Here is a 14490-nt window from a genome sequence, read left to right as displayed (position 1 = left end):
GAAGGAAAAATCCCACCATTGTCTGATATTGTGCCTTGGAACGCTGTTAAGAATTATGTCTTTTGGGCAGCTCCGGTGGTGCAGCGGTTTGGCGCCGCCTGCAGCCTGGGGCATGATCCTGGAGACCCCGGGATCGAGTCCCACGTCGGGCTCCCTGCATGGAGCCTGCTTCTCCCTCTCCCTGTGTCTCTGCCTCTCTCTCTGTGTCTATGAATAAATAAATAAAATCTTTAAAAAAAAAAAGAATTATGTCTTTTGTTTTGGTTTTGTTTTTTGTCTTGGTCCCTCATGCTTTGTAACTTTTTGAAAATCAACAACCCCTGTTATGACCTGTTATCCTTTTATATCATGTTAAGTATTTACATTTTTATATATTTATAACCATGAATGAAATACATTTTAAAAAGGTGGATGTCATAGGTGCTAAAAAAAGGTCTAGGCAGTTATTTAAAACTAAGAGATTTTGAAAAATGAACCATTTTGAGTACACAAACCTATCCTTTGACTATTAGAGCAGGTCTTAAATCAGCGGGTTTCTTTTAAAAGTTCACTTAAAGTTTGGTTTGACCTGACTTTTGTATTGTGACATCATTGACCCTCAACAAATTGCACCCCCTGTGTTCCTGCCCTTGGGTATTCTCCACCCCCAACTCTGACGCTAGGCTTGGCCATGTGACTAGCTGTAGCCAATGGGGAATTAGCAAGTGTGATGCAAGTAGAGTCTTGATAAGCCCACATTGGGGCTCGTCCTCTTCCTAATGCTTGCTCTTAGCATCCAGCCACCGAGCTGTGAGAAAGTCCATGTGGCCAGGTGGAGAGTCCTATAAGGAGGACCGCAAAGGCCCCTGGCCAATAGTTAGCCCCAACTTGCCAGCTCTCTGGATGCGGCCATCTTGAAAATGGATCCCGCAACCCCCAAAGGAGCCTCCCCAGCTGATTCCACATGGAACAGAGGTGAGGTGTCCCTGCTGGCTTGTCCAAATTGCAGATCTGGGAATAAATACATGATTGTTGTTTTTTTAAGTCATTAAGTTTTGGGATGGTTTGTTACATATGCATGAAATAGCACCTAAGCTCTTTTTTGTATATATTTTATCTAGATGTCTGTCACCGACTAAATTTAAGTTGATATATAGATTTTACCTCTCTGTAGTAGTTTGGGAACTCTGTGTTGAGGGAGATTCTGAGGCTGCAATCTAATTTCGCCGAAAAGTATGCACGGCCCTTGTCTTATCGGTTCTGCGCACAGCAGCCAGAGCACTCTTTTAAAAATCAATGTGATTATGTTACTATGTAGCTTAAAATCATCCAGGGGTTTTCCTCTTCACTTCCAATGAAAACCAAATTCCTTATTCTTGTCTGCACTGAATCCCTCTGCTCACTGGTCTCTGCTTGCTTCCCTTCATTTTCAGCTCATGCAGCACTCTCACTCAGCTGCTTGCATGGCCCGGCCTCACACGTTGCTTTTCCGTTCTCTGAACATGCCAAGCCACTGTCCACCTTTGCATCTTTTTACTCATGTTAGATGCTCTCTCTGCATGGAAGGGTCATCACAGGACTGGCCTCTTGCCATTCAGGTCTCAGCTTCAATATCAACTCCTCACTCAGCGCAAAGACTGCTGGAGACTCTCTCTCTCTCCCTCTCCCTCTGCCCCTCCCACAACTTGTGTGTGCCTTATCTCTCTCAGAATAATTATTAAAGAAAATTACCTCCTCAGAGAGACTTTTCTGACTCTAGGGATCAATTGACTGTTACTATAATAATATTTTTTTAACAAAGCACCACAAAATTCAGCAGCTTGACACAACAAGCAGGAATCTCTGATTCACAGGCCTGTGGGATGATTGGGGCAGGTCTGTGCTCTGTCTCAGCCTAGGGTCCTGATTGCCTCCCAGGTGAGCAATCAGAAACCCTCAAGCCTCTAAGGCCCCAACTCTGAGCTCACACACTGCCCCTCCTTTTGGTCTGGATTAATTCACATGGCCAACATCAATGGGGAGAAAGTACTCTTCCCAGGGAGGGGATATTTTCAGAGCAATAATCAAACCTACCAGACTATCAAATCTAAAGCAGCCACACCACCAGCCCTTACCTTCATTTCACCCAATTTTAATTCTCTGCAAATAATTTATCACTCTCTGATATTTTTTGTGGTTATTTATTATGTTTGTTGTCTGTGTCCTTTTGCTAGAGCATGTGTTCCATGAAAGCAAAGATATTATTTGTCTTCTTCAATGCCATATTCCTGGCTCATAGAACAGTTTCTTGCTGAGATAAGAGGCCTGATAAGAACAAATGTTAGCTGCAGATATTGGTACAGGGAGAAGGACCTGGAAAGCCACTTATTTTTTTTCAGGTGCAACTTATATAAATATCTATTTTTTAAAAAGATTTTATATATAAGTGACCTCTACACCCAATGTGGGGCTCAAACCCACAACCCTTACCAAGCCAGCCAGGCACTCCCAAATATCTTGATATTTTAACTCAATACTTCTTCTTCCTATAATTTCTCCATCTCTTCCAGTATTGTCTTTCAGTAATGTAAGAGAGATCACGATAACTTGCCTTTAATGCTTTTTTTTATTACCCATCCATCTTTGTGAAAAACTTTTTGTGCCAGATGTTAGCTTTAGAAACTGTGCTTTAACTCAAAGGGGTCTGAGGGGGAAGTATCTTAAAACTCAGATCCTCAAATCAATCTCTTTCAAGTTTCTAGGGATTAGACTTTCCCAGAAGTTAGCCCTGGGACAAGGATTGGAGTACATGTAGTTTATTTGGGTGCATGGACATGAATAGGGCAGTGAAGTAGTGATACAGGGAAGAGAAGACAGCCCATCAATGGGGTCATTATACAATAGCCAAACTGTGGAAGGAGCCTCGGTGTCCATGGAAAGATGAATAGATAAAGAAGATGTGGTTTATGTATACAATGAAATATTCCTCAGCCATTAGAAACGACAAATACCCACCATTTGCTTCGACGTGGATGGAACTGGAGGGTATTATGTTGAGTGAAGTAAGTCAATCGGAGAAGGACAAACATATGTTCTCATTCATTTGGGGAATATAAATAATAGTGAAAGGGAATATAAGGGAAGGGAGAAGAAATGTGTGGGAAATATCAGAAAGGGAGACAGAACATCAGAGACTCCTAACTCTGGGAAATGAACTAGGGGTGGTGGAAGGGGAGGAGGGAGGGGGGTGGGGGTGAATGGGTGACGAGCACTGAGAGGGGCACTTGACAGGATGAGCACTGGGTGTTATTCTGTATGTTGGTAAATTGAACACCAATAAAAAATAAATTTATTTTAAAAATGGGGTCATTATTAGGCCATCTACTACCAGAAGCATCTGGAATTTAATCCTACCAGTATTAATGATCCGCCTCAGAATTATCCCAGCCACGGCATGAGGCAGCTGAGAATTTATGCCCTTGTACTTCTCAGCCATTAAAGGCTGCCCAGGGGATTGGGGGCAAAGGGGCAGGAGAGGATGGAGATGTTAACTCCTATACACTTTCACCCAGTTTGTAGAATGATGTGGGTTTGGGCGGCCCGAGGGCAGGCTTCTGACAAAGATTTAGGTGTTCACCTTTGGAAGTGAGGCTGGGCACATGAGAAGTTTAAGCTCAGAGGGGACAGGAGCACAAAAGACCCTGATTAGTCTTTTTTCTTGAACCAGTTCTACTATAGATAATTGACATGCAATAAACTGCATACCTTTTCAGTATACTGATTGATAAGTTTTGACATATGTCTATATCCACGAAACTATCACCACAGTCAAGATCATGGACATAGCCATCGCCTCTGAAAGTTTTCTCTTGCTCTTTTGCCCTCCCATTGCCTCCTTCCCATCCTCAAACCGCCACTGATCAGCTTTCTGTCACAATAATATGCAATTCCTAGAATTGTATGTAAATGGAATCATACGATATGTACTTTCATTTTGTCCCTTTCTTTCATTCAACAGTCATCCATGTTGTTGTCTGTATCAATAGCTCTTTGTTGCTGAGTAGTCTTGTACGCATATAGCACAATTTGGTGGATATTTGGATTGTTTCTACCTTTTGGCTGTTATGAATAGTGCTGCTATGATTCGTATACAAGTCTTTGTGTAGTCGTGTTTTCATATCTCTTGACATCACATTGATAACTTGGAATTGGCCATGAAGGCACTAACTGCACCACAGAAACTGGCAAACACTACAAATCCAAGGCTTTCCCACCTAGAGACTTGGTTGTTGAACATGGGCTACCACACCACTAGATACGGCACAGAATTGGAATTACTGAATCGAAGAATATGCACTTTAAAAAAAGGTATTGATCTATGTTATCAGGGAGGGTTTCCAAAAAGGTTGTAACTCTTGTTTATTAAATAGGTATATCCTTTCTGTCATTTAAAATAGTCCACTCCCTGTAAGCCAGATAGCCACTAAGATGCTGGCCTTTCCTCAGGGTGATCTTGCTATTTTTTCTTGTTGTAAAGAGCAGGAATTTTGGAATATTTATGAAAGACAAACATTTTTAGGCTGGTGTATGCATATATAAGACTTTCATAACAGGGAAAAGAAGACATTAAAAAAATATCAGGCCAGAGAGGTGACATAATCAAATAGGGGAAAAGGGGCCGAAAGGAAACATGACACATGAAATTCTTGTTCCCCAGTACACAGAGTTTTCTCAGTCATTGTTTATAAAGAAACATATTTCCGTACAGTCACACCCAGTAAGCATGTACCATTTCTGATTTACTCATTTAATATTATTTCACATCACATTTCCATGAATGGACATAATGCTCATTATTTCCATTTAGACTACTTCATAATATTCTATTATTATCACTCCCCTATTGTTGAGCAGTTGGGTTGTTTCCAATTTTTTGACTTTATAAATAGAATGACTTCCTGTAAATTTCTTCCTTTGCCTTGTTGATTGTTTTTTCCTTGGATTAGCTTTCTTAAAGGTCTCTTCTGGACATGACTTACTTATTTTGTTCCACATAGACACTTCTCTCTCCTGTCCTAACCTTGCACTTGGTAGGGTAAGGGGTTCTTGCTATGGACTGTCATAGAGCCCTATATAGTCTCCTTTACAACTTACCACACTTTCTTTAGTAATGTGTTTGCTTGTTTTCCCAGCTAGACAGTGGGCTTCACAAGGGGTGGGGGGAGCACAGTGTTTTTTTTCCCTCTTTGTTGGTACCCTATTGCTTATACTGTATTTGCTCAGTACATATTTATTGATTTATCTCACTATCTATTTCTCTTTCTTTCTTTTTTCAAGTTGCATTTGACATTAATTCACTCAGGAATTAATACATGAACAACAATTAGTGTCCTACTCTCACCCTGCTAGCTTTGCTGTAGTTAGATGATTGCTAACCCCGAACTAAACCTTGATTTGGCACCAGGCCATGCCTGTAGTAAGCATGAGTCAAAGTTCAAGGCTAGTCAGTATTTCCCTCAGAGATGAGTTAATTATAGGCAATCAAAATGTAAAGGGATTAAATTAGTTAGGCCTGCAAAATTGTCTTTTCGACTTTTCCAAATGCAGCCTTGTACTTAAAATGGGTGTATCTCAGGTCAGGCTCCCCGGAAACAGACTGTAGGATGGAGATTAGTGGACAGGAAGTTACCCTAGGTGTTCTCTAGGGAGATACACCTGTGGGGGTTACTGAGGGTGGCAGGGCTGGACAGAGGGAGAAGTTGAAGTGTATGACACAGATGCCTCAGCCACCTCCATAAGGAGCTCTAGACCTGGGGTGGTCCTCCAAAGTCATCCTAGATTGAGGTGAGGGAACAGGAACCTTGTACCTACCCCTCACGAGCCAGTCATTGGAAGCAGGGTGCTCCCAGGAAGGGGGCACAGCTTTGGGTAAGAAACTGACTCTCATCAGAGTAATTCCCAGAGAGGGACTGAGCTGTGAGCTAGCTCCATGCCACCACTGCAAGCAGTTGGGAGGATCTGTCCCTCAGTCTTGAAGGGGGGATCTGGGCCACGGGGGTGGGGTGTGTGGGGGGGAGAAATGAACCATCTCAAAGCAGAGTGCTGGGAGAATCCATTAGCAGGTCTTACAACGGGGTGGAGCCAAATCGTCATCTCCATTCAACTTAATCCCTATTGTTACTGGGGAGCTCTGACCTTTGGAGGAGATAGTGGCTGAAACAGCCCAAGTTTGTGTGGTCTCAGGATGTTTAAAAACAAACAAACCTAACAGTCACCAGCTCCTTTCCTTGAAGGTGTTCTCCCCCTCCCCCAGGCATTCCCTCACAGCTGTTTCCTCAAGCTGAAACCCCAAGAGATGGAGGCAGGAAGGTGTTCTGATACCACCAGGAAGTCTGCCTGCAAAAGTTGAGGATTGTCTGGGGATCCCCAAAGATGCCCTGAGGTTGGGGATGGGCTTGGGTTACCACAGATGCCTTTCCTTCACCGAATCACCACCTATGAAACAGTTTCAAAGGGAACCACAGACATAAATCCCATTACGCAAGCTTATTTACAAGCCTGAATTAGCTCATGTCTGCAAAGCACTTTGAGCAATTTGGATAGACCTCCTAAATTGTTTACTTAAAGTATTACCTCACCCTTAAGTCAATTTCCTAGAGGTAGGATGGGCTAAACAGCTTCTATTAGAAAATAATCTTCTCATGAGCTTTTTCCAACATCTAATATATATTATTAGCAGTTTGATGTGTCTGCTTGTTGAGGCAAGACAGTTATTTTTCACATATTTTCCATACATTTTTATTTACTGTCTTTTAAGAATGAATTATGATTTTTATGCTAAAAAATTATAGCTTAGTACGGCCCACATTTAAGTGAATACTTTTAGGCTAAAAGAATCAGTCATATTTTCAACATAAGGTAACCAGATGTCTTAATTATATGTGTGTGCATGTTCTAGCAAGTTCTATGTTAGAATCCCAGTTCCCTATATACAAATAGCCCCAGTGTCCTCCAGGATCTCAGGCAAGAGACAGCTTTGGTGCCATAAACACTTGAGTCAGTTTCAGACTTGTATTGAATATTCTCATGTATAATGTTAGCAAAGTGGTCAATTTTTAAAAAAAAGCTAGTTATAAGGATATCTGATTCCTGCTCCTCTGGCTGGTACTGCAGCTTCAGTACAGACAGAATGGGTATCCCTTCTTCCCATTAATATGTAACTCATAAGAGTTTCACTATATTTGACCATTTGTGTGTGGGTTGGTTTTGGGGGATGGGAAGCATGGCTTGGTAGATCCAATCTAACTTTTTTTTTAAGATTTATTTATTTGAGAGAGAGGGGGGGGGGAAAGAGAGAGAACCTGAGTGGGAGGGGCAGAGAGAGAGAGAGAATCTCAAGCAGATTCTGTGCTGAGTGTGGAGCCCAATACGGGGCTCCATCTCAGAACCCTGAGATCATGACCTGAGCCGAAATCATGAGTCAGATGCTTAACTGACTGCACCACCCAGTCGCCCCCAATCAATACATAGTAAGAACCACTATGTTATTTTTTTTTTTGTAATCAATGCGCAGTAAGCACCACTATATAAGAGCCCCTAATGGGCTGATACTGGGTGGATGCTCACTGTCTCCAGGCCCACCAGGCCAGCAAGATGAACCCAGACACCCACTACATTGAGGTTATATTTTCTATAGCCACTCCTGCTCCTGCTTCTATAGCATTCAGGGTTCTTTGTCGCAAACAACAAACCCCTCTTGTTAGTTTAAGCTAGAAAAGAGTTTAGAAGGTTCACATGCTTTCCAATAGGGCAGCAGTCACCCAGCAGAAATGCTCAGGTGGGGACAATGTTGCCACTATTCCTTGGGACAGGCAACTCTGATCACATCACTAAGGCTGGGCACTTTTGGGAACTCTGCCACTGATGATTATGGAAACTGGGTATATCTGCTGTTGCCCTGTCACAGTGACTCAGGCAGTGCCTGCTTCTCTATTTATTTATCTCAACCTCTATTTGTTTATTTACTTACTTAGTAATTTAATATGTTATTTTTAAATGTATTTTTTATTTTACAATCCAACGCTTGGTGAAAGGGTCACCAGCTTCTGATTCAAAGGCCGGTGTAGGTGTGTCTCACTGGTGAAGGTTAGGGTTCTGTCTGTATTCTTGTGTCCTCTGCCTCCCATGGCTTACAAACTTATCTCCCCTACTTTGAATTAGGTATTTAGAAGGATATGAGAGAGAGAGAGAGAGAGAGAGAGAGAGAGAGAGAGATTGTAAGGATGAAGGCCAAATTTCAGAAATTACATCAAAAACCCTTTTACTACTTTATCGTCCCATCAGAAAGGCAATTTTAAACCTCTGAGTACTACTTTTTATAAACCATTAGACTTTCAGCTGTTACATGTTTTTTCCCAAGGAATGTGTAAAACAGTCATCCTTACTCTTAGAAGAAAATTTACGTGATTATTTATATATTCTTGGGGGAGAAATTTCTAAGCATGACATGAAAGCCAGAGACCATAAAGGAAAATATTGATAACCTTTGCTACTTCAGAAAAAACACCATAAACAATGTTAAAACATTTGACAATGGGAAAATATTTGCAACTCGTATGACAGGAGACTAATGTCCTTAACATAATAATATCTCTTACAAACCGATAAGAAAGCCTTTAAAACCACAGTATAAAAATGGTCAGAGGATATGTACAAGTAATTCACAAAAGAAGGCAAATAGTTAACAGCCATATGAAAAGATACTCAACCTAACTATTAATAAAAATGCAAATGAAAACAATAGGGCATAATCTCCCCGACAGACTGGCAGGGACAAGAGAGATGTTGCAAACAGACCTAAGCCAATTTGGCAGTCCAGCAAATGTCAAAGTCCTTAAGTGAACATATTAAAGCTGAGTGGTGGCCATATATACGTGCCCTCACAGGTATATATGCTAGTGGCTGGTTTATTACTATGAAATTAAATATTAGACCCGATTCTTCAAATTGTCTCAAACATATGAACACTTATTAGCAAGCAAGTACAAAAGAAGATGAAAGGCTTATTCTGTGGAAGATGCTCCTCTACTGATAACGGAACTGGCTGGTTTTGTAGATGAGTCAGAATTGGAATCAGTGCACTGCTTCAGTGGAATCGGACACCTGGGCTGGAATTTCCTACGTTGCTCCTACAAGGGTTGTAGAGCTCGTGCAGTGTTCTTAGCCGTAATACCACTTGCCAAGAAAAATACCTCTTTTCATTCCTAAAGTGCTATGTCACCCTCTCTGCAGATGTCACCCATCAAATGCTGTTTAAGTATCTCTGGATACTTCAAATGCAAGCCCACACTCACACTCCCAACTTGAGCACACAGAATTACCTTGGGCTCATACAGAAACACTGTCAATATAACAATAGAAAATAAATGGGGAGAAACAGTCATTGCAGATTGGTACCTTTCTGTAAGGCAATTTGTCAACATATACAACAATATCAAGTGAACATACTCTACAAATCAGTGATACTACCTGTGTCATTTTATCCTAAGGAAGGAATTGAACACACGTGCAGAGAATCTGCCCATGAATGGGCATGGCTGCATTATTCTTAATAGTTCAGGGTTGCAAATAATCCAAATTTTGTTAGTAAGATAGTGATGCAGATCAGTGGTTGCTTGGTGGTGGGAGTGGGCGGGCAGGGTGGAAGGGATGCCAGGGCAGGATTACACATGGCCCAGAGGAAGCTTTTGGGATGATAGATGTATTCACTATCTTTGTGGTGATGATTTCATGAATGTATAGATCTATTAAAGCCTTTCAAATTATAGTCTTTAAACATATGCAGCTTATTGTATGTCAGTTTTATCTTAATAAAGGTGTTTAAACAATTCAGTTGATAATGGATAAATAATAATAAGGGGAAGATTTTTTTGACCACTTAACATGTGCCTGATACTATGTCAGGTCTTCTGCAAATCCTGTCTCTTGATTCTTACGTTAGCTCTTTGAATTCAGAACTATCATCATCCCTGTTTCTCATGGATGAGAAAACTGAGGTTTAAAGAACTGATGCCCTGTTCAAAGTTGCACATTTAGAAAGTAGCTAAGAGTAGGAATCAACAAACTGCAGCTCATGGACCAAATCCAGCCTGCCACCTGTTCTTGTAAATAAAGTTTTGTTGGAACACAGCCACGTCCATTTGTTTACATATTGTATATGTCTGCTATCACACAACAATGATAGGTTACAACAGAGATCACGTGGCTCATGTGATGGTTAATTTTATGTGTCTACTTGGGTAGGCCATGATACCCAGATATTTGGTCAAATATTATTCTAGACGTTGCTGTAAAGGCATTTTTCAGATAAGATTAACAGTTAAACCAGTAGGCATTGAGTAAAATGGATTACCCTCCATCGTATGGGTAGGCCTCATCCAGTCACTTCATAGAAAAAGACTGATGTCTCTGGCAAAAGAGGGAATTCTGCTAGCAGACTGCCTTCGGGTTGCAATTCTTCTCTGGGGCTCCAGCATGATGGTCCACCCTGCAGATTCTGTTAGCTCACAGTCATGTTAGCTAATTCCTTAAAATATCTCTCTCCACATATAAATATGTAGAGAAAGAGAGACATAAATAGTAATATCTGTAGACACAAAGTCTATAGATATCTATATAGATCTGTATCTCTGTGTCTAGATATCTATAGATAGATCAGCCTGTACGTCTGTGTCTGCATCTCTGTACCTTGTTGGTTCTGTTTCTCTGGAGAACCCTGAATAATATAGCCTTCAAATCTAAAACATTTATTTGGCCCTTTACAGAAGAAGTTTTCTAACCCTTAGTTTAGAGCTTGGATTAGAATCCAGACAAATAAGATGTAGAGCTTGCACTCTCAGCTATTACCATACACAAAACCTCCAACCAATGGAATGCTTTATGGCCACTAAAAATTATGATAGCGAGGGGTGCCTAGGTGGTACAGTCAGTTGGGTGTTTGACTCTTGGTTTTGGCTCACGTTGTGGTCTTGGAGTCATGGGATCGAACCCTGGTCAGGCCCTATGCTCAGCAGTCTGCTTGAGACTCTCCCTTCCTCTGCTCCTTCCCCTTGCATGCTCTCTCTCTGGAATAAATAAATAAATCTTTAAAAAAATTATGAGAGCTATGCTTACTGCTTTGAGAAAATGTTCAGAATTTATTGCTAAACAAAGAGAGCAGGTTATATCTGTGTTTATAGTATTATCACATTTCTATTAGAAAAAGTATGCATGGGGAAAGTTATAAAAAAAATATATGGAATATTGTTAACAGTGGTTTTCACCAAACACTGGATTATGAGTGGTTTTTACTTTTGCTTTATACCTCCTTGTATTGTCTGAATATTTCACAATGAACATATAATCAGAAGGAAAAATGACAAAGCAATTTTATTCTGAAATTGCAAAGAGAATGTCTAATGATTTGTTTTTTATACTGCCTCAAAATTACCCCCAAATTATGTCCAGGTCAAGGTGTCTACATCAAAATGTACTTGATGGCAAAACAGTGACAGCTGTATAGTAACCACATCCCTCTCCGCTGTGTCCTCCTAGTTCATTTTCCATACAGCCGGCAGTCTGAGTGGTCTTTCAGAACTATTCATCTGACTGTGTTACTCTTGTGCTTAAATTCTTTCAATGGATTCCCATCTAAGGTCCAAATTGTTATTAGCGTGACACACAATGTTTTGGTCCTTGGCTCTTGCTGCACTTGTCTTGCCCATTCTGTTCCAGCCATACTGAGGTATGTGCAGTTCCTGAAAACACCCTGGTTCTTATCTTGGTCTGACAGGAGTTAGTTTCATTTTTGCCACTGAGAGCAATCACTAGATCTTATCTTTGTTTCTTCAGTTCCCAGAATAGTAATAAAAAGGGGAGTAAAAGATGGCTGAATGTATAGAATGCAGAACCTTTATGATGTTAATGAGTTTTCAACTTTGTTCCTGGTAGACAAGATGGCCAGAAAGGTGACATTTTATTTCATGGAGGTGTTGCTCTTGGGCACCTAATCATAAGATACTACATTGCTTGAATAAAAAAGTATGTTTTTAGGTCTCTCCCTCTGTGACAAAGACCGGCTACATGTTTGCCAATCCATTTCCTTTCCCTGGGCACCCAGAAAAACTCCTTCTTAGCCTTCCTTGCAGTGAGTTTTGGAAATTGTGACTGAATTCTCACCAATGGGAATATGAACAGAAATGATCTGTGCCTTCCACCAATGTACTTCCTGCATATTCTCATTTTCTGCTCCATGTGGTTGGACTCAAAGGCCTCCCAAATGGTGGAGTTGCAAGACTGTTCCCTGATCTATGATGTGGTCTAGGAAGAAATCTTTGTTGACTTTAGCGACTGAGACTGTGGGGTCTATTTGTTATTGAAGCCCAACCTAGCTTCTCCTGACTACACCATCTTCCAAAGAAAGTTTTATAACTCTGGTTGTTTATAAGCTGGGCAGTACTTACATGGTCACTTTAATTTGACACTTCAGAATGCAGATGTCGGACCATATCTCCTTATTCAGCTTCTTCATTTTTATTTTCCAAATGATTTGAAAGAGAAACATGGAGTAAGATAATGACTATTCAGTAGAAAGCAAAAAATAGTACAGAGCACAAATAACTCACAATTAGCATAACAATTCTTGCTATTAATGTGAATCATTCATTTCTTCTCTAAATTTTTTTATAGTTTAGAAATCTGCAGTGTTTAATAGAAAGCTCCAAATACACTGCCTTTTTGATGAAAGGGGGGTTGTATACATTTATCAAATACGTGCATATATTATGTGTTTAATTCGTTGATTCATTTATGTAGGGATGAAATCCAACCAAAAATTAATTAGGACCTACTGTGTGTGTTTTGTTGTACAGCAATGCTCTTCAGTTGGTATGCAGATGGGGTCGTTGGTAGATTAAAGCTGCTTTTCTGTTAAATAATCTTTGCTAAATGTGACTAGAAATGTGGAATTTTTTTTATTGGCAATTATGATCCTTGGGCTGCATGTTACTCTATTAGACATCTGGCTGCCAATTCTGTACAGGACCTTTTCATGACCATCATATACTGCAGGGAACACTAATTTACTCTGAAGATCAAAATTAATTGAAAAGGGGCTTTTCCAAACAAAACATGGGAAAAGATATTATCATAGTGCTTGCAAATGTAAGTGTTTGATCCAGTATAGGGGTCTTATCTATGACATTTTATCCGATTCTCCTTATTTAATTAGCACACTATCCTTGTGCTACCACTTTTAGCTTGTGGGAGCTTATATCATGACCTACGGCAGTTATTTCTTACCTGGATCCTCTAGTGGACTGGGAGTTACACACTAACCCCCATTTAGCTTCATATCCTAAGTGCCTGGCATGGAATAGAAACCCAATAGATGCTTATTTTATGCATATTCACATAATTATTTAGACTATCGTGCTTTCAGAGTTAGAAGAAACCCTTAAACAAACTCTGCTTTTATATCAGTACAGCAGGGTGGTATATAGTTTCAGGATATCAAAATATTTATTTACTTACTTACTGAGGTATAATTGACCTATAACATTATGCTAGTTTCAGATGTGCAACATAATGATTTGACATTTGCATACACTGCCAAATGATCATTGCAATAAGGGTCGTGACCATCTGTCACCATATATAATTACAGATTTTCTTCTTGTGACAAGAACGTTTGAGATCTACTCTCTGAGCAACTTCCAAATATACAATACCATTTTATTAGCTGCAGTCACTGTGCTGTCCATTACATCCCCAGGACTTATTTTATAAGGGGAAGTTTTTACCTTTTGTCTCCATTGACTCGTTTTCCTACCCCCCCATCCCACCCTTCTGGCAACCACCAATCTGTTCTCTGAATCTAGGAGCTAGGATACCAACATTTTTTTTAAAAAAAGATTTTATTTCTATATTGGTGAGAGACACAGAGACACAGGCAGAATGAGAAGCAGGCTTCTCTTGCAGGGAGCCTGATGCGAGACTCAATCCCAGGATCCTGGGATCATGCCCTGAGCCAAAGGCAGATGCTCAACCACTGAGCCACCCAGGTGCCCCAGGATTCCAAAATTTTTAAAGAGAAACATGGTAGGAGAGTGGGAGGAGGTGGAAGAAAGATTTAAAGAAGACTTTACTTTGTGACCTGTACTAGAGCAGAATGCCAGAATGGGCTACAGGGTGTTAATGTATTGTGAGGTGCTGGGACATCTTGTCATATGCGGAAAAGAACAGGTTTAGATGAGACATCCAGCCAAAGAAGCCAGGGGAGGTAAAGGTTTGTTGTGGGGCTGTTAGACATTCTTTTTTTTATTTATTTTTATAAATTTATTTTTTATTGGTGTTCAATTTGCCAACATGTAGAATAACACCCACTGCTCATCCCATCAAGTGCCCACCTCAGTGCCCGGCACCCAGTGACCCCCACCCCCTGCCCACCTCCCCTTCCACCACCCCTAGTTCGTTTCCCAGAGTCAGGAGTCTCTC

The 14490-nt window shown here is 40.6% G+C and overlaps 1 long non-coding RNA gene across 1 annotated transcript in view; it reads left to right on the top strand.

Moving 5' to 3' along the window:
• Window positions 1–675: 675 nt before the first annotated feature.
• Window positions 676–14490, top strand: part of LOC144307791 (uncharacterized) — an 85447-nt gene continuing 71632 nt past the window's right edge. The window contains exon 1 of the long non-coding RNA XR_013374506.1: window positions 676–954. This is a non-coding gene — a long non-coding RNA (uncharacterized LOC144307791). The remainder of the gene's footprint in view (window positions 955–14490) is intronic.

The sequence above is a fragment of the Canis aureus genome, chromosome X (assembly GCF_053574225.1).
Source record: "Canis aureus isolate CA01 chromosome X, VMU_Caureus_v.1.0, whole genome shotgun sequence".
In the NCBI taxonomy this organism is placed as follows: domain Eukaryota; kingdom Metazoa; phylum Chordata; class Mammalia; order Carnivora; family Canidae; genus Canis; species Canis aureus.
Note: the sequence above shows the minus strand (reverse complement) of the source record. Positions and strands in the feature narration are given on the sequence as shown.